We start from the raw sequence: 22,638 nt of genomic DNA, 5'->3' as shown, positions 1-22,638 counted from the left end.
CAATACAAAAAAATTGTATACATTGTTTATTAGTACTTAAACTTTATAAAAAAATTTATTTTAATTTCAAATTTCTTTACAAAAATTAGTATATAAAAAATCGCGAGACCCAAAGTACAATGAAAAAAAAAGTTGCTCCACGATCTGCATCATTTCTCCTTGGAATGTTGATAGATCTGTAAAAAGTAAAAAAAATCTCGTAAAATAAAGTTGTAGTTGTAGTTTGTCGAGCCGGATTTTTGAATTTCGAAAAATTTTGCAATTTACGGCATTTAAGAAAGTATGCGTTTTACGTCATAAATGTCCCACTTTAATTATGTTTATAAAATTTTTTAATAAAAATATCAAAAAATCCGGCTCTACAGACTATAGAGAAAACACTTTCAAATATTAAAAAAAACCGCATCAAAAAATATTAAAAACTGAATGAGTTATAATGCAGACCGTGCCGGAAAAAGTAGTTTCGAGAAAACCGAGTAGTAACGGTGAGCTGCCTCAAACGAAGTACAGATACCTGTGCGCATGGAACTCTCGTCGGGCAGTTACATTTTCTGCCATATTTTTGTATCTATAATTACGGCTTCTTGCACTAACTCGGAGTGTTATTATTATTAGAAGGCCATTACGCACTGCGACCAGAGCTGATCTATTGTGAAAAACTCGGAGTGTTAGTCCACAATGCAGATCCGAAATGAATGAACTCTGCGAAAATGGGCTGGTCCCTATTTACTAGATGTCAGAACACAAAGGAATACAATGAAATGAGAGAATCGATGAGCTCTGGAAGGCAGGTATTTGCTTGCCGAGATTGAGCACCGCAGAAATATTGCCGACACTCTCCTTTCTGAAAACGGATTCTTTGTAGGACTCGACAAATATGACTACGATCTGAATTTATTTCATTCTTGAAGGACATTGCTGACAAAAGGCTGAACGGCTTGTTAAAACACGCGAAGGCGTGCATCAAGAATTACACAAAATAATAATTCGCCTCCAAATATATGGCACTGGTAACACAATGGAGACCTCTAGGGTAAGATCTTCTTACAGATCAGGCAGACTTTCTGACCTAACCTACAAATTTTAATTTTCATGTCTTCTATGGGAACGATGTGTGCCCTCCAATGTGTCGAAAAATATCAAAGCAGATTTCGATGAATCGAATTAAGGCAATACGTTGATGTATTTTGGCCATAAACCTCCCTAATAAGGATACGGATAGTAGATAATCCTACATACTCTTGCTAGGCCTTTGTAGGCAAATCAATTTCACTTTCTTTAGTCCCACTAGGCACGCTTGTGTCAATAAGAAATGATTATTTGAAAGACATGTCTAGCCCAAAGACAACAAATGGGCACATTACTCATCTCACTCAACTCAAGTACTTGTTTTATATACAGGCCATCGTAGCCGAATGGATTAGTGCGTGACTACCATTCAGGAGTGCGTAGTTTCGAATTTCCATGCATGAAACAGTAAAATGATAGAAACAGTGTTTTCTAGTAGCGGTCGCTCTTCGGCAGACAATGGCATACCTTCGAGTTTATATCTGTCATGAAAAAGCTCCTCCATCTACCGTTCGGAGTCAACTTAAGATTGTTGGTCCTTCCATTTGGGGAAAACTTCAAGATACACACCACAAATAGGAGGATGAGCTCGGCTAAAGACCCAAAAAGTGTGAAAGCGCCAATAATATATTGCAATGGGAGCTCAACTTTGAGGTATCGGAATTTAAATTGAAACAAACCAACGGAAGTTCAAATTGATTGGGCAATCTTTTCTATTTTTGTGTAGAACCCTTCACGACATTCATTTTTTAAAGATAATTCATTTCAAATATTGGCTGCAGCTGCGCCGTAATTCGTCCATCCGTAAACACCAATTTTGAATGACTCCCCGGAGGACATCGGTCGGTATCTCGTGAATAACTTTCGTAACGTTGGCTTCCAATACCTCAATCGGAGCTTGTTATCCACAAAGCATTTAGCCTTTAACTGCCCCCACAAATAAAAGTGCAAACGTGTGACATCACACGATCTTGGTGGTCAATTCACTCATCCGAAGCACCGAAACGACGACGTAGTAAATCGATAGTATCACAGGCTGTATAAAAAATGTTGTGGAGATCACGGGCTTCAATTTCCGGTATCCGACATCAAAAAGTTGTTTATTATGGCGCGATAGCGTTCGCCGTTCTCTGTTACGTTGGCGCCAGCCTCGTCTTTGAAGAAATATAGGCCGATGATTTCTCCAGCCCATAGGCCGTACCAAACGGTTGGTTTCAATGGATGTAATCGCTGTTCTTGAATGGCTTCGGGCTGCGCTTCATGACGTAGCCAAAAATAAGCCTCATCACGGAACAAAATGTCGGTCCCAAAATGCGGATTTTAGGCGAGTTTTTCAGGAGCCCAACGACTGAAAGTGCGACGTTTTGGAAGATTGGCTGACTTGAAATATGATATTTGACTGGCTGTATTTTAACGCTCTCAAAGCAAAATCTTTACGTTAAGTCGCCCGAGAAATGTCAAGTTGTAGAAATTGGCGTCGAATCGATTCTTCCGGACCTTCGGCAAGGCTCTCATTTACAGCCGGAATATTCTTTTCACGTGGTCTAATCGGTCGAGTATCATCCAATAATGTAAAATTATTCCTAATTTTCCCGATTATTTGCCAAATAGTGCGCTCGGTAGGTCGGTTATATACACCATAAATTGGCCTGAGCGCGCGATGAACACTTTTCATTGAGCTTCGATTTTCGTACTATAATTGTACGATTTGTAAATGTTGTTGAGGCGTAAGTCTTTCCATGATAAATGTCAATAAATACTGAAAAAATTTCCCGTTGTATATATATATTACCTGTACTAAAGGATAAATTTACCAAAGGGTTGGTGTGTATTGAATTTTTTTTTTTTTTGCAAATTTCAATAGACTTCATTTTAACTTGGTTGAGCTGGAGCATTAATGGACTTATGATAGAATTTATGACAAATATTTTTGTGATACATTTTAACCCATAAAACATTTTAACACCCTTTTATAGGTATTTTTTGCCTTTTCCTGCAAAAGAGACTTAAAAGACCCATATAATGAGCAGTAAAAATGTTCCACAAAAATCTTTCTCGTTTTTTTTTACTTTGGTGAAGACTTCCACAGTTATATACCGCCTTCGGATGGCATATTGTTCTTTATGAGAAGCTTCATCAAGGCAGAAATACATTCGGAGGTTTGTCATCGCCTATCGAGAGCGTCCGCTACTAGAAAGAAACTCTGGATGTCGCAAGTGAAAGAAACACAGGCTGCATAATCGAGAGACCTGCAGAAAACTATATTTGCCGAGGGGCAAGAACAATTAATTTATTTAACAATGTAGGAAAACCCATCGGCAGAAAGACTCGGTTAAATGAAAAGCAAAAACCAGAGGCGAAGAAGGGTTGAATAAATCCCAAGTTCCATGCCATTAGCATTTTTAAATGATTAGTCTATTTATTTTATAACTCCAAATGATGGCGCTGTGCTCAACTGACAAATTATGCTATGTACATACGACAAGAAGTTTATATAAAATTGTTTTACGGCCGACAAAACACTGTACACCATTCATAAGGGTCCAACAAGTGATCTTATTTTCTCACCTGTTGGCTGGGGCGTGTGCGCACACTACACAAGCAACGTGTTGTCAGTCAGCTCGCAACTGTTCAGTTTTCCAATGGCATTTCAAGTGCACGTGGAAAAAAAAGCAATAACAAAAGTTTAAAGAACGCAATCGCCGATTGCAACAAGTGTGCAAGATCATTCCGTATTTATCGAATATTCGATCAGCCGACACGGCGGACGCAGATAAACGGATCGAGTTGAAGTGGTTTGAGTGGCATGTACTGACCTAAGCGCCTCATCACACATCATCCCCCTGTTCTGTATACTTATTCAGCTGGTTTGCTTTGTTTTTTTGTTTTTGTAAAATATTCGTTCTGCGGTCTCAAAGTCATACGATTTAATTGTGCTGATGCCGCGTCAGCACATTTGCAATTGCAACAATGGCAGCAGAAGTAGCAACAAAAACAATTCGTTGCTCATGTTTATGTGTGCACTGGGATATACATATAGACATATTCACTATTTGCACTCATCTTCCAAACAGCCTGCCGAGCTGAGCTGAGCTTGGCACTTTATACTTTTTTACTCTGTGCTTTTCCATTTGGTCGTTTGATTTCGTCCACAGGAGCAGCAGCAACAGCAACGGCAGCGCCAACTGCTGAACTCAGAGTCTCCATAATCAACATAATCGTAATAATTTTCAAAGACGTTGTGGTTGCGCCGTACGACTGAATCAACTTGACTTGATCTGGGCTGACAGCGGTGGCATTGTGGAAGGCGGCTGCGTCATTGTCCCCATTTGCTCTGCATTTTTTCCCCATTTATGACTTGATGTTGTTGCATGGCTGTTGAAAGGCGTGTTATCCTTTTGATGTGCTTCCATCTCAATTAATGTTTGGGAGAAAGTTGCTGTGTTGTCGTTACTTCTTTTTGTTGCTCTTTTTGTTATTCTTCCTGTAAGTATGAATCCCACTTTTTTGATTACATTATTTGGTTACCTGATTGGCGCTGAGTGTTATGAGAGGATGTTAAAAATCAATTAATTTTGCCGACAAATCAAGTGGTTCACAAAACACTTATGTATGTCGATGTGTATAAACTTTTTAGTAAGGAATTGCATGCGTGGGAAACGACTTAAAAGGATTCCACATACGTGCGTACATATTTCAACATTTTGATTTCATTTATTTCTGTGTAGCTGGGGCACTTGAGGTTTAGTGTAAAAAGCTGTTTTATCTGTGCCGTCAGGAGTCTTCAAGTGGACTTCATGCCAAGAATCTGGTTGGTGTATCAGCGAAAATATGTACCTACATATGTTGAGTTTTGAAAGAAAAAATTTCAAATAATTTTTGACAATTTCCAGACTGCAAAATACAGGTTTAAATAAATAATCAGATCCTCTGATCTGCAATATCTCTTAACGGCGAGATGGAATACCGAACCAAGGCAGCTGAGTTGCAATTTGCGAAATGCTGGACAGTGACACTGGAGGTTCTCTAGGGCGCACAAACTAATCAGTTATTTTATTTTATTTATTCACCTGTGAAGAAATATAGTACAATAGATAATGTCTGAGAAATTTTCTTCAAAAGGTGGTGAGCAAGTTGGCTGGATACAAGTGAAGCATCTCCAGGCTAGGAAGAAGAAACGCTAAGCCGCAAATACTGAAACAGGCGAAGGGAATGCACGGAATGATTGTACTCTGCGAAATATTACCTTCAGTGGCGATATTGAGTGCTCTGAGAAATCTTGCCTTCAGTGGAGATATTGAGTGCTATGTAAAGTTTTTGTAATTGCAATGGCATAAAATATCATAATTTTTCAAAAATAGTAACCGGTGCGAACTACAGAAATATGAGCTTAAATAGCTGCAGTTCAAATTTTACCAAAATTTTTCTATTTCTTTGTTAAACATTTTTTAGGACTTTTTTTATTTTTTGAAAAACATCAGCATCAGCTGCTTTTCTTAACTTTTTCATTAATAACAGAGACTATGCTTAATAAACTCTTAAAGTTCCAGGGATTTCCATAACTTTTCGTGTTATTTGCAAAATCGTACAGCAAATCAATGCAAATTAGTTCTCCAGCAAAACGCTGGCACACGTAAACTGGGGAATACCCCTAATGAGGTCGCATCATACAGCCCAATAGCATTACTTCTAGTAATCAAAAAGCTAGAAAATTATTTTCCAAAAGTGTAAAGCAAATAATAGAATACCAACAACTAATTCCTCCTCATCAATTTGGTTTTCAAGAAAAACATTCCACCATTGAAGAAGCTACTCATAACAGCCAAGTTTGTTCACCAATATTTCTTGATGTAGCTCAGGCATTCGGCAAAGTGTGACGTGACGACCTGATCTGAAAACTAAAAGCGATGCTGCTGGCTGGTGTTTTAGAGTAAAACAAAATCAGGCTTCTACAAACGTTAAATAAATAGAAGCAGGTGTACCTTAAGGCAGCATCCTTGAATGAGCACTACTTATATTTACAGACTGACCAGTTCATACCGCAAGCAGAGTAGCTACATTTGCTGATGATAAACAAGTAGCTGTTGGCGATAACGAGCACGACTCAAACAGAAAATTACAATAATTACGCGGACTAAAACCTGGAATATCAAACTAAACGAGACCAAATTTGTACACAGTGGCTTGACAAAAAAAGAAGATTACTGTCTTATAGTAATACTGCTAAATACTTCGAATTGTCATTGGGCACGACGAGAATAGAGGGAACATGTCAAAATAAAATCTATTGGAATTCACATGAAATCAAAAACGCTTTAATGGTTGATTGCCAGAAACTCTAAACTGCCAATACAAAACAAATTACTTCTGGGGTTAGGAATATTCAGAGGCCAGAAAAAATGATGAATTTCAACAATGTTTTTTGCTAGTCAATTGCTTTATTCTACAAAAATAAAAACAAAGCATTAATACATAATTTTTCGACTCGACTTTAGCAAAACTTCAAAAAAAAAAAATTAATAATTGTAAAAGTTATCGCTGTTTGTGTGGAGCCCGTTTCTCCAGAAGTGCCTTGCGGTGACCATCACAAGTCCTTGAAGATTCATCTAAAATCAATCGTACAAGCGAAATTAGTTTTATTAATAGATAATCTTAAGCCTGATTGAAGCCTTTTTTTCAAATTTTCAGATTTTCGAGAAAAAAACCGACAATTAATTGTTAAAAAAATCGAAATTTTTGAAAAAAAAACATCCTACGATCAGGCACAAGTTTTTTATGTTTTTCAAAAGCAGTATAAATTTTATTGAAATCTACCAAGCGGTTTTTAAGTTACAGTATCACCAACTCAAAAAACATAGATTTGAGAAAAACGCATTTAGAGTTTTGCTATGGATTTATGTAGAGTCATACGAATTATTTAACTAATTGCACTGTGTTATCTATAATAATATCAGGTCAGTCCATAAGTTCGTGCGCATTTTACCCTCAATTTCACTTTTGTACGATTTTTGCATACAAAAAATTATTTGCGGAATATAACGGAACTATTTATACTTTTTTTGATATATTGCGCATTCAACAAGTGATTTTAATAGTGGATAGAAGCAGGTGTTGTTAAAAAATAAAATGGAATCTTCGAACGCGTATAAGAGGCATATTTTGTATTTTTTTATAAAAGTGGTAAAAATGCAACAACTGCTGCTGCAGAAATAAACACTGTTCACGGAGAGGACACCGTGAGTGTAAGGACTGCGCAAAAGTGGTTTTCAAAATTCCGAAGTGGTAACTGCGACGTGGAGGATCCCCCCGCGCTGGTCGTCCTGAAGTCTTTAACTCCGACGCCTTTCTCGAACTCGTGGAAGCTGAGCCAAATTTGACAGTCGATATGATAGCTCAGAGGTTGAATTCATCGCATGGAACAGTTCACAGGCACCTGGTTCAGTTTGGAAAGGTTTCAAAGCTGGGAAAATGGGTTCCTCATAGACTTTCCGTCGCCAACCTCCAGCAGAGAGTGAATGTGTGTTCTCAGCTGCACCAACGGCCTGAAAATGAAAGTTTTTTTAACCGTATCGTTACTGGTGATGAAAAATGGGTCCTTTAGAATAATCCTGTTCGCAAACGCCAATGATAAGATAAAGATGAAACACCAGAATCGACCCCTAGAGATGGCCTTCACCCCAAGAAGATTCTCCTGTCTATTTGATGGGATATGGACGGTATTGTTTATTATGAACTTCTGGAACCAAACCAGATGATAATTGCCGACTATTATTCCCTTCAGCTATCAAACCTGAATGAGACACTTAAAAAAAATCGACCGTCTTTAGTGAATAGACGCAAAGTTTTGTTTCACCACGACAACCCAAGATCTCATACCGCAAGGCAAACATTAGGCAAGCTCAACGAGCTCGGATGGGAGCTAATGCCGCATCCACCATACTCTCCGGATATTGGACCTTGTGATTATCACCTTTTCCGTGGACTTCAATCCCATATGAGTAGCAAGAATTACTCCTCAAAATAATCTATAAAAAGAATATCGAAGCGTATTTTGACTCCAAGGACAAACAATTTTTTGAGCGGGGAATTAAAAATTTGCCTAATCGTTGGGAAGACATTGTAAATAATGAAGGAAAATATATTATTGATTAATAAATACTTTAAACATCTTTTTTATTAATTCTATTGTAAAACCACCTTTAAAAAACGCATGAATTTATTGACTGACCTGATAGTTCTTTAGCCGTCACAGCAGCTTCCAAAATATCGATTTGCTGTTGCGCACGTAGCATTCTACCTTCTCGATTGTTAAACCCGAGATTCACTTCAAACTCTCACACAATATTTTTAAGATATTATACTTTAAGAAATTCAAAAAAAAATCAATTTTTTTTTTTAAATTTTGACTACCTCTATCCCCTACAACCAAGTTCTAAAGCTGGTATAGGCATACGGTTTTCAATCGAGGGGATGTACCCCTGCTTCAAACATCGAAATCATACAAATCCAACAAAATGAGGTGCTCAGAGGCATGGTCAATGCTCCGTGGTATGTTTTATAAGGAATACCGATCTGCACAACGATCCGCCGCTGAAAAAGTTTGCCGACTTTATACTTTTATTTGCTACAAAGCATAGAAAAGACTGGAATAGTACATAAACCCGGAAGCTTCAGCACTTTTAGAAGCCATATACACAAGAAGAATACGAAGAACCAGGCGCCGAGGCTTAGTAGGCAACGCCTCATAGTAATTTTTTTATTTTTTTTCTTCTTGATTGGCGCGATAACTGTTTACGCAATTTTGGCCGAGTTTAACAAAGCGCACCAGTCATTTCTTTCTTGTGCTAACCGGCGCCAGTTGGAAACACTAAGTGAAGCCAAGCCTTTCTCCACCTGATCTTTCCAACGCAGAGGAGGCCTTCCTCTTTCTCTGCTACCACCAGCTGGTACCGCATAGAATACCGGAGTGTTTGTATCCATTTGGACGACATGACCCAGCCAACGTAGTCGCTGGATCTTTATTCGCTGCGCTATGTTTATGTCGTAAAGCTCATTCAGCTCATTGTTCCATGGCCTGCGATATTCGTCGTCACCAAAATGTAATGGTCCAAAAATCTCCCGCAAGATTTTCTCTCTCAAGTATTTCAAGGGCCGCCTCATCGGATGTAGTCATCGTTAAAGCTTCTGCGCTATACGTTAGGACGAGAATGATGAGAGCCATTTAAAGTGTGACTTTTGTTCGTCGAGAGACGACTTTACTACTCAATTGTCTACTCAGTCCAAGGTGTAATACTATGAAATGTTAAGTCACTTTTTTTTCCTTTTTAATAATCAAGTTACGCCATCTGTTGTAAAACCGCACGAACTTATTCATAGTCCTATTAATAAAAAAAAAATATTTTTTTTTTTCAAAAAAGTTGTTCACGAGTATTTTGTACCTTAAAAATTATGAAAAAAATAATTTTACTGAGAGAAAACTTTTTTTTAATTGTTTAGTTCAATGCTTAATTTAATTTACTTTTATAGGCTTTTGGGCATAATGACCTTGTAATAATTTTATTTTTTTATTTAATTTCAATTTCAAGAGTATTACCAGCCCACGAATGGGCTGGGCTGAGGCTATTTGGAATCTGAGTTTTCACGATTTCCATGAAAGCAACAATCATTCAGCAGATAATCGCAAAACGTTAACAAGGACGATACGATACGATTAATGGCAATGGCGGTAGAAAACTGAAACAGGTGTCCCAAAGAATGAAAGCCTGACTAGTTGAATGGATTGCCTGGTAGATGGATGAATGGGAGGCTGGTTACGGTGAGAAATGCGCTCGTACAGGAGCTTAATGCGCTGCATCAATGCTGCAGTTTCGCTACCATACCAAACCTCAGGGAATTGGTGTTTTCCGAGGAAATCATTGGCTCAGTACTGTGGCTGTTGCGGTTGGTTGTTAAGCAGAAATGCGTGGCAGCAAACGTTGAGTTAAAGGAAAAAGTGGCTCGAAAGCAGAAAATTGTTGGCGAAGTGGTGAAACTAGTAGCAAATAAGTAGTGGAGTTGTAGTGGATGTGAGTAACTGTAAGTGCATAGAAAGACAAAAAATGAAGTGGCAACACAGCTCGTATTCAGAAGCGAGTGCACTAAGATATATCTGCATAAAACAGCGCTTGGACCCACAAAAGTTGGTAAAAAAGCAACAAGGAGGAAAACAAATGCGCATATGGCATGCTAATTTATGAAGTAGCAAAGCAGCGACATGGATGCGCTAATTATAGTGTTGCAGCTTCGGCAACAGCAACAGCAGGCAGCTTCTGCAACTACAACAGCAGCCAGCCAAGAAGCAGAAATACATAAGTCGAGCAAACGGCATGGCGACACAGCGGACGGAAGCTGCATGTACAATAGTAACAACAACTTATTTTGTATGTTCTTAATATTTTTTATGCTGCATTTTTTTAGCTTTTGTACTACGCGGTAGAGTCTACGCCTTTTACTGCATGTCGAACACTTGGGGAAAATATACTGCACGCTGCTGTTTGTCCTGTTTGTCAGGTGCGGCAGTAGTCGAGACTCGAAGCAACAGCAACAGTGGCGAATGACGCGCGAGTGTGCGTAATCATGTCAGCAAGAGAAAAGGTCCTCCCCGTAGGCATTGAAATAGTCGAGGCTTTAAATATCTACAAGCGACATATAAGAGGCGCAACAGCAAATGGCTCACTGGCAGTGGCAATGGCAATTCATCCGCAGCAACAACAGCAATAGCAACAACAATAACAGTGTTTATACATTATAAATTTTGTAGGCACTTCTTTCTATTTGCTACTGTACACAGTATTTATTGCTGGGCCAGGTTAAAAAGGTAAAAAAAAAATTTTCGTGCATTTTTTTAATTTGATTTTTATTATATATATTTTATATGATTTTGATCACTTCTTGCCACAACTGGGCAATGCTTGTTGCTTTAATGAAATATTACCAAGAAAGCGTAAACTTTTAAATAACAATAAAATGGCTATTTCATGCACTTTTTTTCATTATTAAATCATACCGGAAGGGGTTAATAAAAAAAACATAAGGGAAAAAAATTGTGGGGGTGGTTATCGAAAATGCCAAAGAAAAATGTTTCCCAAACATGTTTTATTTAAAATAGAGTGGTTTTTTTTCAAAACATGAAAAAAGTGTTTTTCAAAAGTATGTTTTGTTTTAAAATATTAAGAAAAATTATGAAGGAAGCATATTTTCACTTCAAAAAATTTTATGTCAAAATTTTCAACTTTGAATAAACCTTAAAGTGTTTATTCTTATTCTAAAAATTGTTCAGTATCCTAAAAAATAAAAAAATAAAAATTTAATGTTATTTAACTTCAAAAAATGTTATTCACTTCAGAACTTTCAATGTTGAATAAATTTAAAAAATTAAAAAAAAAATTACAAAATTTGTATTGGGTTTTTCAATAAGGGCGGGTAGATGTTGAAATGGAATAAAGCAAGCTGTGTGTGAGTTATTGACAAAATTATTTCTTTATTTGAAAGGCGCATTTATGCCATTAAGTGTGGAAATGACATCATTCAAATGCCCGCCTCGGCTTCTTACGGTGGAACGGATCCGAGTGGTTCAATTTTCAATGACTCTTCCGCATAGATCCGGCTGAATTTGAGTGATGGCCTGTGTTATGTTCACCTTTAGAGCATCATCCGATTGTGGTTTATTTGCATAGACCTGAGATTTCAAGAAACCCCACAGGAAAAAGTCTAGCGGGGTCAAATCGCATGACCTTGGTGGCCAACCTTACCCTCAAATCGTTCATGCAGAATGTCAAGCGTGGCGTTTGCTGTGTGGAACGTAGCGCCGTCCTGCTGGAACCACATGTCGTCTAGATCCATATGGTTCAATATGGGCCATAAGAAATTGGTTATCATCGTTATGTAGCGCTCGCTGTTGAGGGTGACCGCCTCAACAACGTCGTTTTCAAAAAAGTACGGACCAATGACGGCGCCGGCCCAAAATCCACACCAAACGGTAACTTTTTGAGGATGCATTATCACCTGGTGAACCTCGTGTGGATTGGTGTCGTCCCATATATGGCAATTTTGTTTGTTAACACAGCCATTCATCCAGAAATGCGCCTCGTCACTAAAGATGGTATTTCGCCCAAAACTGGGGTTCTCTTCCAAACGATTCGAAGCCCAGTCAGCGAACAAGCGGCGTTGTCTATGGTCATCAACTTTGAGCTCCTGGGTCAGTTGGATCTTGTACGGGTGTAGGCCCAAGTCCTGACGCAAAATTCGCCAAGTTGAAGTCTGCGAAAGGCCAAGTTCTTGTGCACACAATCCAACGTTTACATGCATCAGGAACTTTTGCAATTGAGTGACTTTCACTTAACTTTTCTTAATTAAGTAAATATTGAACAAGATTTTGTATCATGAAGTGTACAAAAATATGATTTACAGTATGACTTAGGTTACTTTATAAATTCATCCATCCTGTTTATTTATGGAAATTGAATATTTAGATTAGAATATAAGAATGGTTTTGTTGTTTAGTGCCAAATTGTCTGACTTCCAAACAGTTTTGACAAATTAGTATATTTGTTTGCAAAAGCTACACATGGAATTCCCAAAGGCTTTCAGCTTGAAAAAAATGTTAATTATTTTTTAAATTTTTGTTAATTTGTCAATGGCACAGAATTTATTGGTAAATATCAATAAAATAGTTGAATAAAATAATAAGCGCGTACAGTGAATGCCAAAAATTAAAAAAAATGATTTATTTATTTATTCACACAACCAAAAGTTATTTTACAGCGTTTGAATTTATGACTACTATTCTTAATAATAAAATAGTGTAAGTACTCATAAAGGTAATGTACGTGGCGTTAGCAAAGGGACTCAGAAGGATATAAAATATAAAGTAACGCAGGATTGTAAGAATTTAGTATTAGGTGCGTAACTAAGTTCCCGTTGTTTGTCAATAGATGCCGCCAGTAGTGTGTGCTAGTTGATTCTAACATAACCTAAACGTCATAAACCAGGCTTAGACATATGGTAAACAAACTGCTTCGACACATTAGAGACTTTGTTTTGGTATCATATCCTTTTGGTTTTGTGAAAATGTCCGATTTGGTGCTGAATAATCGACATTTGCGGGAAGTGTTGATTTTCCTCTTTCATTCGAAAAAAACGGTGGCTGAAGCGAATCGAGAGTTACAAAACGTTTATGGAGATGTTACTTTAAGTAAAACAACGTGCCGCTTCAAAGACGGTGATTTTAATGTTGACGACCGTCCGCGTGAAGGAAGACCAAAAACTTTCGATGACGCTGGACGGGAGGCATTGCTGAATGAGGATCCGTGTCAAACGCAAGAAGAGCTTGCTTCAGTATTAAGAGTTACCCATGCTTTGGGAATGATTCAGAAACAGGAGACTTGAGTTCCCCATGAGTTAAAACCAAGGGATATTGAACGTCGTATTTTCGCCTGTGAACAAATGCTCCAGTGGCAAAAAATGAAGTGTTTTCTTCATCGCATCGTGACGGCTGATGAAAAATGGATTCCCTATAGCAATCCAAAGAAAAGAAAGTCATAGGGGCTGCCCGGTCATGCTTCTACGTCGTCGCCTCGGCCGAATATTCACGCTGCGAAGGTTATGCTATGTATTTGGTGGGGCCAACTTGGTGTTATTTATTATGAACTGCTAGAGCCAAGCGAAACCATCACTGGGGATCGGTATCGACTTCAATTGATGCGATTGAGCCGAGCACTGCGCGAGAAGCGGCCGCAATACGCGGAGATGTATGAAAAAGTGATTTTAGCGCATGACAACGCTCGGCCTCACGTTGACAAACCCGTTAAAACCTACCTGGAAACACTAAAATGGTAAATCCCACCCCACCCGCCATATTCTCCAGACATTGCGCGGTCCGATTATTAGATTATTACCTGTTCCGATCGATGGCACATAGTCTAGCTGACCAGCAGTTACATTCATATGAAGACATCTAAAAATGGCTTGATCCGTGGAAAGCCTCAAAAGATGAACAGTTTTACCGCGACGGTATACGAGATCTACCAGAAAGATGGGAAAAAGTAGCCAGCGATGGGCAATACTTTCAATGATTCACTTGTAACCATTTTTTCAAAATAAAGTTGTATTTTCATGAAAAAAACAGCGAGAAGTTAGTTGCTCACCTATATTTTGAATTTTTCCGAAATTTTTTTTCTGTAACGCGACTGTTCTTGTTACACTGCCACAACATTTGCTACTGTTGTACACCCTTTTATTTTTATTTTTTGATACATGGAGGCCATACCATTTAGCTGGAGCATCACATTTGGTCTTCCCGTCTAGGATAGGCAAGAAAAAACAACCACAACCGCCTTTACAACCAAAACAAAAATTGTGACGTGAACAAAGCAACATCCAGTGCACTACAGCGTCCAGCCTACATACACATCCAACAACGTACATAAGCATTTATGTAAAGCTGCAGCAAGCGAGCAACATTCAGCATCCAGCATCCAGCAGCTATCCTCGAGCGCTGAACGCCGCCGCCACGTACCAAACCAGCATTTAACTGGTAGCTAATGCAGCGCACTTTAATGTTCGCTGCCAATTGATAGATGGTATTTTGCTGCGAGCACAGGCAGTTGTTGCGGTTGTTGTAGCAGCCAACAGCAACAGCAACAGCGAGCGCAACATCAACATTGACGGCGTTGGCAACAACAGCAAACAACATTCAGAAGGGGCGTTAGCAACATGATTTTGCTTTTAGTTTTATTTTCCTGCATTGTATTTTATAAGTTTTTTATTTTAGTTGCTGTTTTGTGCTTTTCTACTGAAATACGTTGCCTAGCAAAACCCATATGTGTGTGTGTGTGTGTTTGTGTTATATTGTATATATTCTTCTCTTTTAGCTCGAACTTTTTTGTTTTCTACGTCGACTTTCCTTCGCTTATTTAAAGTGAATTTAACGAATTTACACAAAGATTTACAGTTAGCGTTGCAACGACTGCCATCACTTAGCGAATTTCTGCTTTTGCATCGTATACTCGTACTTGTGTTTTCCGTCTATTTCTGTGATTTGCATATGTAAGCGTTTAGCAACAACAGCAAATACATGCATCAGCAGCATTCGCGTGTGCAGTTGCCGGGCGACCCAACTGGCCTCAATCAGGGCTCTCTGCATTCGCTTGCTGCCTGCGCTATCGCTCGTTCACTTTGCGGTGGCTACTTTGTTGCTCATCATCATTTATTATGTTGCTTATTAAGGATATTCGTCCGAAATGCCGTAAGCTGGATTACACTGCGCTCGTTGCTGTAGCAACTTGTGCATACATAAAGTTGTGGCTGCCGCCGAGGCTCTGTCTCTGTCTCTGTGCTGTGTTAAGTATTTGTACCTTACAATTTGCTGGCTTTAACCTTTCACTAACGCCTCCATTAACCTGTGCTGTTGGAAAATGTATAATTTGGTATGATTTCGCTGAATAAGGAATAATCACGTTTTGGTGTTAGAATTTGAATATTACAAATAAAGTTCATGGCGAGTAGTGGAAATGAATGGTTTTCTCGTGTTATTATACAGCACTCAGAATAGTTGGCTCAGAGTGAGAAAGAAAGCAGTTTGTAGCGGATATTTTTTAACTGCATGAGAACTATCGATATCGACAGCTATGGCTTTACAGCTGAGAATGGTTAGCTGTGTAAACATTTCCGTTCAGTAAGGAACAACACTTTTTCCCAAAACTCTTTGAAATTGTGGAAATTATTTTGAAAAAAAAAAAAAAAAATTCTGGCGCCAAGTTCATACTCGTAGAACACTGGCGGTATCATCGGTCCTTATTTCCGCCGAAGTAGAAAGAAGCCTCCGTAACTGTGTATGATGAGCGATGTCGAATCAAGCGGGCTGAATTTCGTCTTTCCGGTAACGTAGAACCAGCTGCCATGGGAATCATCCGGCATGTGAAGGCACCCCGCACTACACTAACCACCTTTTCACATGACCCATCAAACCCACTCATCTAATACCCCTGACCCAACCTGTCGAAACAGTAAGGTCAGCATGCAAATGAGCGGCACGTCCTGAGTGACCCAAAAAGTAGTGAAATACATACTTAGGTATGCAACTTGACTGCAGGCTTACTTTCTGGACGCAGATACGGCATGCGGCTACCAAAGCAGCAATGGTCACGGGTATGCTAAGTAGAGTAATGGCAAACATCGGTGGGCCAACACAGAGCATAAGAAAGTTAATTATGGCGGCCACAAGCTCAATTCTCAGGTACGGCAGCAAAGTATGGGGAATTGTCGCCTCAGCCTACCGCACTGTCTCAGGCGCAGCAATTTTCGTGATCGGCGGGTAGATACTTGTCGTCCTCACGGTCCGAAAACGAATGGATGCGTGGTACTCCAAGAAGAAACACGTCATCACTAGGTTCTCAGAACGGAGATGCCAAAAAAAGCTGCGGTGGCAAAGCCGATGGGACACTGAACCGAGCGGCAGATGGACGGCGAAACTTATTCCATCAATTGGCAAATGGGTCCAAAGGAACTTCGGGGAAGTGAACTACTTCTTAACTCAGTTCCTCTCGGGCCACGGATACTTCCGGAGATGCCTATACCGCATGGGCAAGGTAACCGATTGAAAGAGCATATACTACGAAGCGCTGAGCGATGACGCTGAACACACATTTTTTAGTTGTAACAGATGGCTCGCGGGAAGAAATGCTCTGAGGGAGCAGATTGGCGACATCGCACCGAGCGACATAATCAGCAAAATGCTCGAACGCGAAGACAGCTGGAACGCGGTAAAGAAATACATCGAGAACGTGCTACGGAAAAAAAGATCGACCTCGACACAGTGCAACAAAGTGAAGCCGCACAGACAGAGACACAAGAAGAATGAAAGCTGGCTACAAATATGGTGGACCCAGACGTGGGCCCTCCCAAAGTAATATAGAAAGCAGTTCCGGGAAGAGTGTCTCCCCAGAATGAGAGGAGGGATCGTTTTAGTGGCCACACCACACGACGCAGTAGACGACGGACGCTGTAAGTGCGAAGGCATTTTGAACCCTACCTCACCCACCAAAAAACAAAAAAACAGTAAGTCTCCTGGGGCTAGCGTTAGATGAGCTAGAAAGAGAGAGCACTTACAGGACAAAGTTAATTGCTACAACAACAACAACCAAATTTATCAAAAGTATACGAGGGTCGCTATTTATATTTCTGACCTTAGCAGTGGAAAAATGAATATTGGTTGCTGAAACGGTTTTATTATTTTCCAAAATATTCTCCAATTGATCTACGCACTGTTGCATTCGTTCGAACCATTTTTCGAAGCACTTTGTCCATTTGCGTTTCCAGGGCGTTTTTGAATTATTTGAGATCCAACGCGAATTCACATTTTTACCGTAAGGCGATCATGCCAAATCTGATCTTGATGCTCGTCATACTAATGTCCAAGAACGCCTCAAACCCATGGTGTGAGTTGAACCTCCAAGGTTTGCCATGAACTTACTTAACATGCGGCTTACTTTGGCAGCATGATTTAAGTATGTGCGCCCAGTAAGTTAACCTTAAGTCTAATTGCATTCCTAGGTATTTTACCACTCTTTTTGTCGATAAAGTGGCACCGAGTACTAGGCACTTATTGGATGCAGCCTGTGGGGAGCGCCAGCAGCACGAGACAACAAGTTATCACTTTATTTGTCATAGAAAATCTTTATGGCGCAATTTGACATGAAAGAACAGCTTAGAAAAAGACAGGAATGAGACTATTAGCTATTGCATAGAAGGCTCCATTTAGCTCTTGCTAAGTGTCTTTTTAGAGAAGGCAAATCACCCAACGATCTTACGCCGAAATTTGTAAAACACTTGCAGAAACGAGAAACCAACCCATCACCTCTTTATCGACCTCCAGACCGGTCACCGTCAAAACGCCGTTAAGGGCTACTTATCACTGCTCTCATATACGAGTATTTATATGTATAAGTAGTTGCAGTCAAGCAGCATTCATTGCAACTAAACAATACCAACCGCCGGCTCTTTTCAATCGCTACTTAATGATTTTTGTTTTGTTTTATTTTCACAGACTTTGATCCGTGTATTTGCTCCTTTTACTGGACTCTATTTAGCGGGAGGAGTGGAGCTATACGCTCACCATCATCACCACTGGCTCATCAACACACATCCGCTGCCGTTACTACACCTCTTGGTGCTCTGAACTTCTTAAAATCGCCACCGTCGCCCATTGTCGTTGGCATCGACAGCCGTAGCCATCGCCGTCGTGGTTGTTCAAATGTGTATATGTAATTGTATTGTACATATTCTTTTGTATATTCTTTTGCCTTCTAACCGCAGGCTACACAACTCTTCATCCACCAGTCTACACCCCGTTTCTTTTGTGTTTCTTTCCACCAACACGGCTGTTGTTGGTAGTGGAGCACTTTACGGTTGCCACAAAGATGCCAAATACTAAATAAAATTATGAAGAAAAAAATTACGCAAAAAAGATACAGTTGTATGCCACAAACGAATTGGCATCCTTTATCCCGGCCGTCCAAAATTCGCTGCAAGGCAGAAACTCGTAAGCGTTTTTGAAGACCTCCAATGCAGCACGCGATTTATTTCCACTGAAATGATGCAAAGACATAAGAAATTAAGAACGGATGCGATGCAGCAACAGCTACTAGCCAACCGCAGACCCAACTTGAAGATACGACGGAAGCAAACAGATTTTGGGATGTACGAGTATCAATGCGAGAGTGCAAAAAATTCGCATGAATAGGAAAAAAGACGCGCAGGCAGACTTTGAAACTCAAAATGCAAAGTAAACGAGTGACTTAAACGCCTCCGAGAGAAGGGCGGTTCGCATGGTACAACCCTGCGTATGCTGCGCATGCTTTATCACACCGGACTGAGCCAAAGGTGTGCGGCAAGGAAGGTTTGGTAGGGATTGTTGTATTTGTGTTTGTGCGCTGTACCAGTGACCACTTTCCCTCGCTTTAGGGTGTTTTCTTATTGTTATTTTTATTTTGTGTTAATGATTTCACTTGAATTTGCAAGTTTTAGCTGTCTGATTTTATGGCGGCAAACAAGCTACTGATGCTGCGGCGGTACTCTAAACTGATACTGTTTTTTTTTTTTTTTTAATTTTTTAGAGAGAGTGTTTATTTTAAAGTTGGCTTGTGCATATGCACATAAGTTTAAATATTAAATTAACTGGTCTAAGGGAATACATACATTTTTTTAAACAATCGGGGATGGCTTTAAATGAAATGAAATGCGGCCTGCAAACGCGAAACTGCACCAATGATTTAGGAAATTATATGAACATTTTTTAATTTTTTTTAAATGATAAAAATATTATGATATATAGAACAATTTGGAGGAAATAAATATTAATTAATTAAATATATTAAATAATACGATCAAAGTGCAATTTAGGCACTTTGAAAATGTAAATATAGGCGCCTTCGATTCGCCATGTTGATCATATTGACATTGATTGCATAAAGAAGCAAAGCGAATGGGTCTGGTGGTGAACGAGGGCAAAACGATTTACCTCTTGCCATCAAACAAACAGCCGGTGCACTCGCGTATCGGCAGTTATGATGTCATTTCTTTAGGAACCAATATTAACACTGGTAACAATGTCAGCCATGAAATGCAACGAAGAATCTCTCCTCCCAACAAACGCTACTTTGGACTAAGTAGGCAATTGAGTAGTGCAGTCATCTCTCGACGAACAAAACTAACACTCTACAAAGCTCTCAACGTATGGCGCAGAAGCTTTGACGATGACAATGATGAGGATTCACTTTGAGTGTTTGAGAGAAAGGCTGGGATATATCGCTTGTAAATGATGTATACAACAGTGGGCTTAGCACACTGCTTTGGGGAAATCCGGCTCTTATCTTCCTTAGTGTTGAGCTACCATCATTGAGCTTGACATAGAAGTATCGTTCAGTAATATAACTTTTTAGAGTTTGAAAATAGATTTTTGGCAGTAACCATTCTAACTTCCAGAAAAGGCCAGACCTTGCCGCATGCCTTTTCTCCAATGCAAAACTTCTTATTGACAAGTTCAGATAATATTTTATGCGTGACTCGGTGAATTTGCTGGACAGTTGAATGTTTGCATCTAAATCCAAATTGATGTTCAGGAACCGCTTTTTTGTTGTCAAGTATTGGCCTTAGTCTGTCGATTAATAATTTTCAAATACTTTGCTCATTGCTGGCAATAAGCTTATAGGTCTATATGATAATATGATATAAAAATCCATTTTCCCATAAATATCTTAATATAATTTCACTTTGATTTAAAAATTTTGGTATTGTACGCCGAACTGGAGTAGATGACCGCAGCATGCAAAATGCTCCAATCTCCACTTAACTCACTCCTCATTACGATTCTCTACATCTACATGTGCACTTGCATACACTTCTGCTTTCAAATCATTCATTCAAAATTAAACAAAAGAAAAAATCTAAAAATGGAATTTTGATAGAAACCGCTTGTGCGCACGCATTGTACAAATCACAGAACGTTTATGAGCCAAAATCGGTCGACAGATGAGAGCATTTGGTGTTGTTTTTAATATATGCATACATATATTGTTAATATTCTCTGTTCTTAAGCGTATTCTAATGAACAAAAGTTATCAGCGAAAAAACTCAACATTTATCGGCATTGGCAGCATTACGCTGGGTATCATATTTTTCCGAGCTGTCACATCCAAAGGCTTTATTGCACAATTACGAACACAGCATTGATTTTAACGCTCCAGAGCATGTATGTAAGTAATAAATTTGTGAAATAAATTAAAAATCAGTTAAAAGCTTACTGGGCATCCCAAGCCATCTTGAAATTCTCAATCTGAAAACGCGCACTCTGTGTAGGTATCTACTCCGCTACGGATACTTCAGCGGACACATTGGACAGCGATAAGTTGTTGTTTGATGACTTAATTTTCATCTCAAAGTCTTAAGAAGGCTATGAAGGCTACGAATACTCTGAAGACATTTCTATTTCTACCTTTTTTTTCTATTTTTTTTGGGATTTCTCCACTCTTGAAACCAAAATAAAAAGCGGCTGCTCATTCTTTCGATTCACTTCTGAATGTGACACTCGATAGTAGCTGCTCTTGTTATAATAGTTCAAAGTCATTGTTGTCGTTGTTGTGGTTGTCTAGCCAACCTGTTACACGCATTGTACAACTGCCAGCGTTAAGGTCTTAAAATGCTTGAGTGGCACCTAACCAAGTGGCAAGTGGCAAGTGGCAAAGAGGCAGGGTTATTTTGTTCGAAATAATAAAAATTTTAACTTGTTTGCTCACCAACTAATCACACCAAAAGAGCATTTGGAATAAGCAGCGGTCAAACAGCAAACAATCAGCCATTCGGGCAACCAGTCAGCCAATGGATGACACAGCAAAATCCGTTTGACTCAGGTGCAGGGTAGATGAGTGAAGGAGGGGTTGGTTATGCTAAGTCGCTTCGATATGTCTGTGCTCGTAGCTGCTTGCTGTTGGTGTAAAGCGTAGCTAACATGAAAATCAAAGTTATCGGACAGGATCCACTAAGTAGTGGCTACTGCAATTGGAAATACTTGCATACTTAATGCACACAAACATATGCACATATTTATTACAATACTGCCTTAGCGCACTGGCTTGCGTGCTTGCATCAAATATGTAACACAATGCAACAACAAATAAAATGATAAATGTAAATTTTATTAGCATTTATAGAAAATCTTACATACCAGTTGGGTTGCACATACCCGTGAATTCTTGTATGCTCCAAAATACGTACATACAGAGCTTATGTTTACAAAGAAAAAGCAACAATTTTTACTTGCTCTTGCATGCATGTTAGTATGTGCGTTGCTTTTGTTGTTTTTGTTGCTTCATGCAACATGAAAATGAATTGTTAACACGTGGAGTTTTTTGTTCCAATTAAAAATGCATTTATCTTTTAATTTTCAATTTGTAATCAGTTGCTGTTGGAGTTGGAATTGGAGCTGGGGGGTTAAGCTGATGATAGCTTGAGTTTTTAAGATGTTTATGTAGATATTAATTTTGTTTTTTGTTTTGAAATTCGAACAGCCTTTAGGCATGCAAACGAAGAGATGAATTAATAAAAGGAAAATCAATGCGGCACCGAACTTGCTTGACACTCTCATAGTGAAGCCCTTTTGAGGAAATCGAAGCAGCTGAAACGAATTGAGTAATAATAGCCTTTAGCGGTGAAAATTCGTATTTTTTTCAAGGCATACTGCTGTAAATTTAACTTAACACATATACGTCACAAGTATTCCGTTTTTGTTGATGAAAAAGTTGCTTTGAATAGTTTAAAAGTCCTAAAGTCCTAAAGTAATCCTAAAGTTATTCAATTATCCCTGGCTTGATTTCCGGGTTGTTCTTGTTGGCAGTACGGGTGGGAGATGCTGTGCGTCTCCCTAATACCAGCAGTGTCTTCCAGGCGGAAGTGCTGGTAATTAGGGAAGCCTGTAGGCTACTAATCGCAGATTTCTCTTTTAAGGGCGATATCGCTATTCTTTCCAATAGTCAAGCT

This window comes from Anastrepha ludens, chromosome 6, assembly GCF_028408465.1.
Source record: "Anastrepha ludens isolate Willacy chromosome 6, idAnaLude1.1, whole genome shotgun sequence".
NCBI classification, from domain to species: domain Eukaryota; kingdom Metazoa; phylum Arthropoda; class Insecta; order Diptera; family Tephritidae; genus Anastrepha; species Anastrepha ludens.
This window is presented reverse-complemented; position numbering follows the sequence as displayed.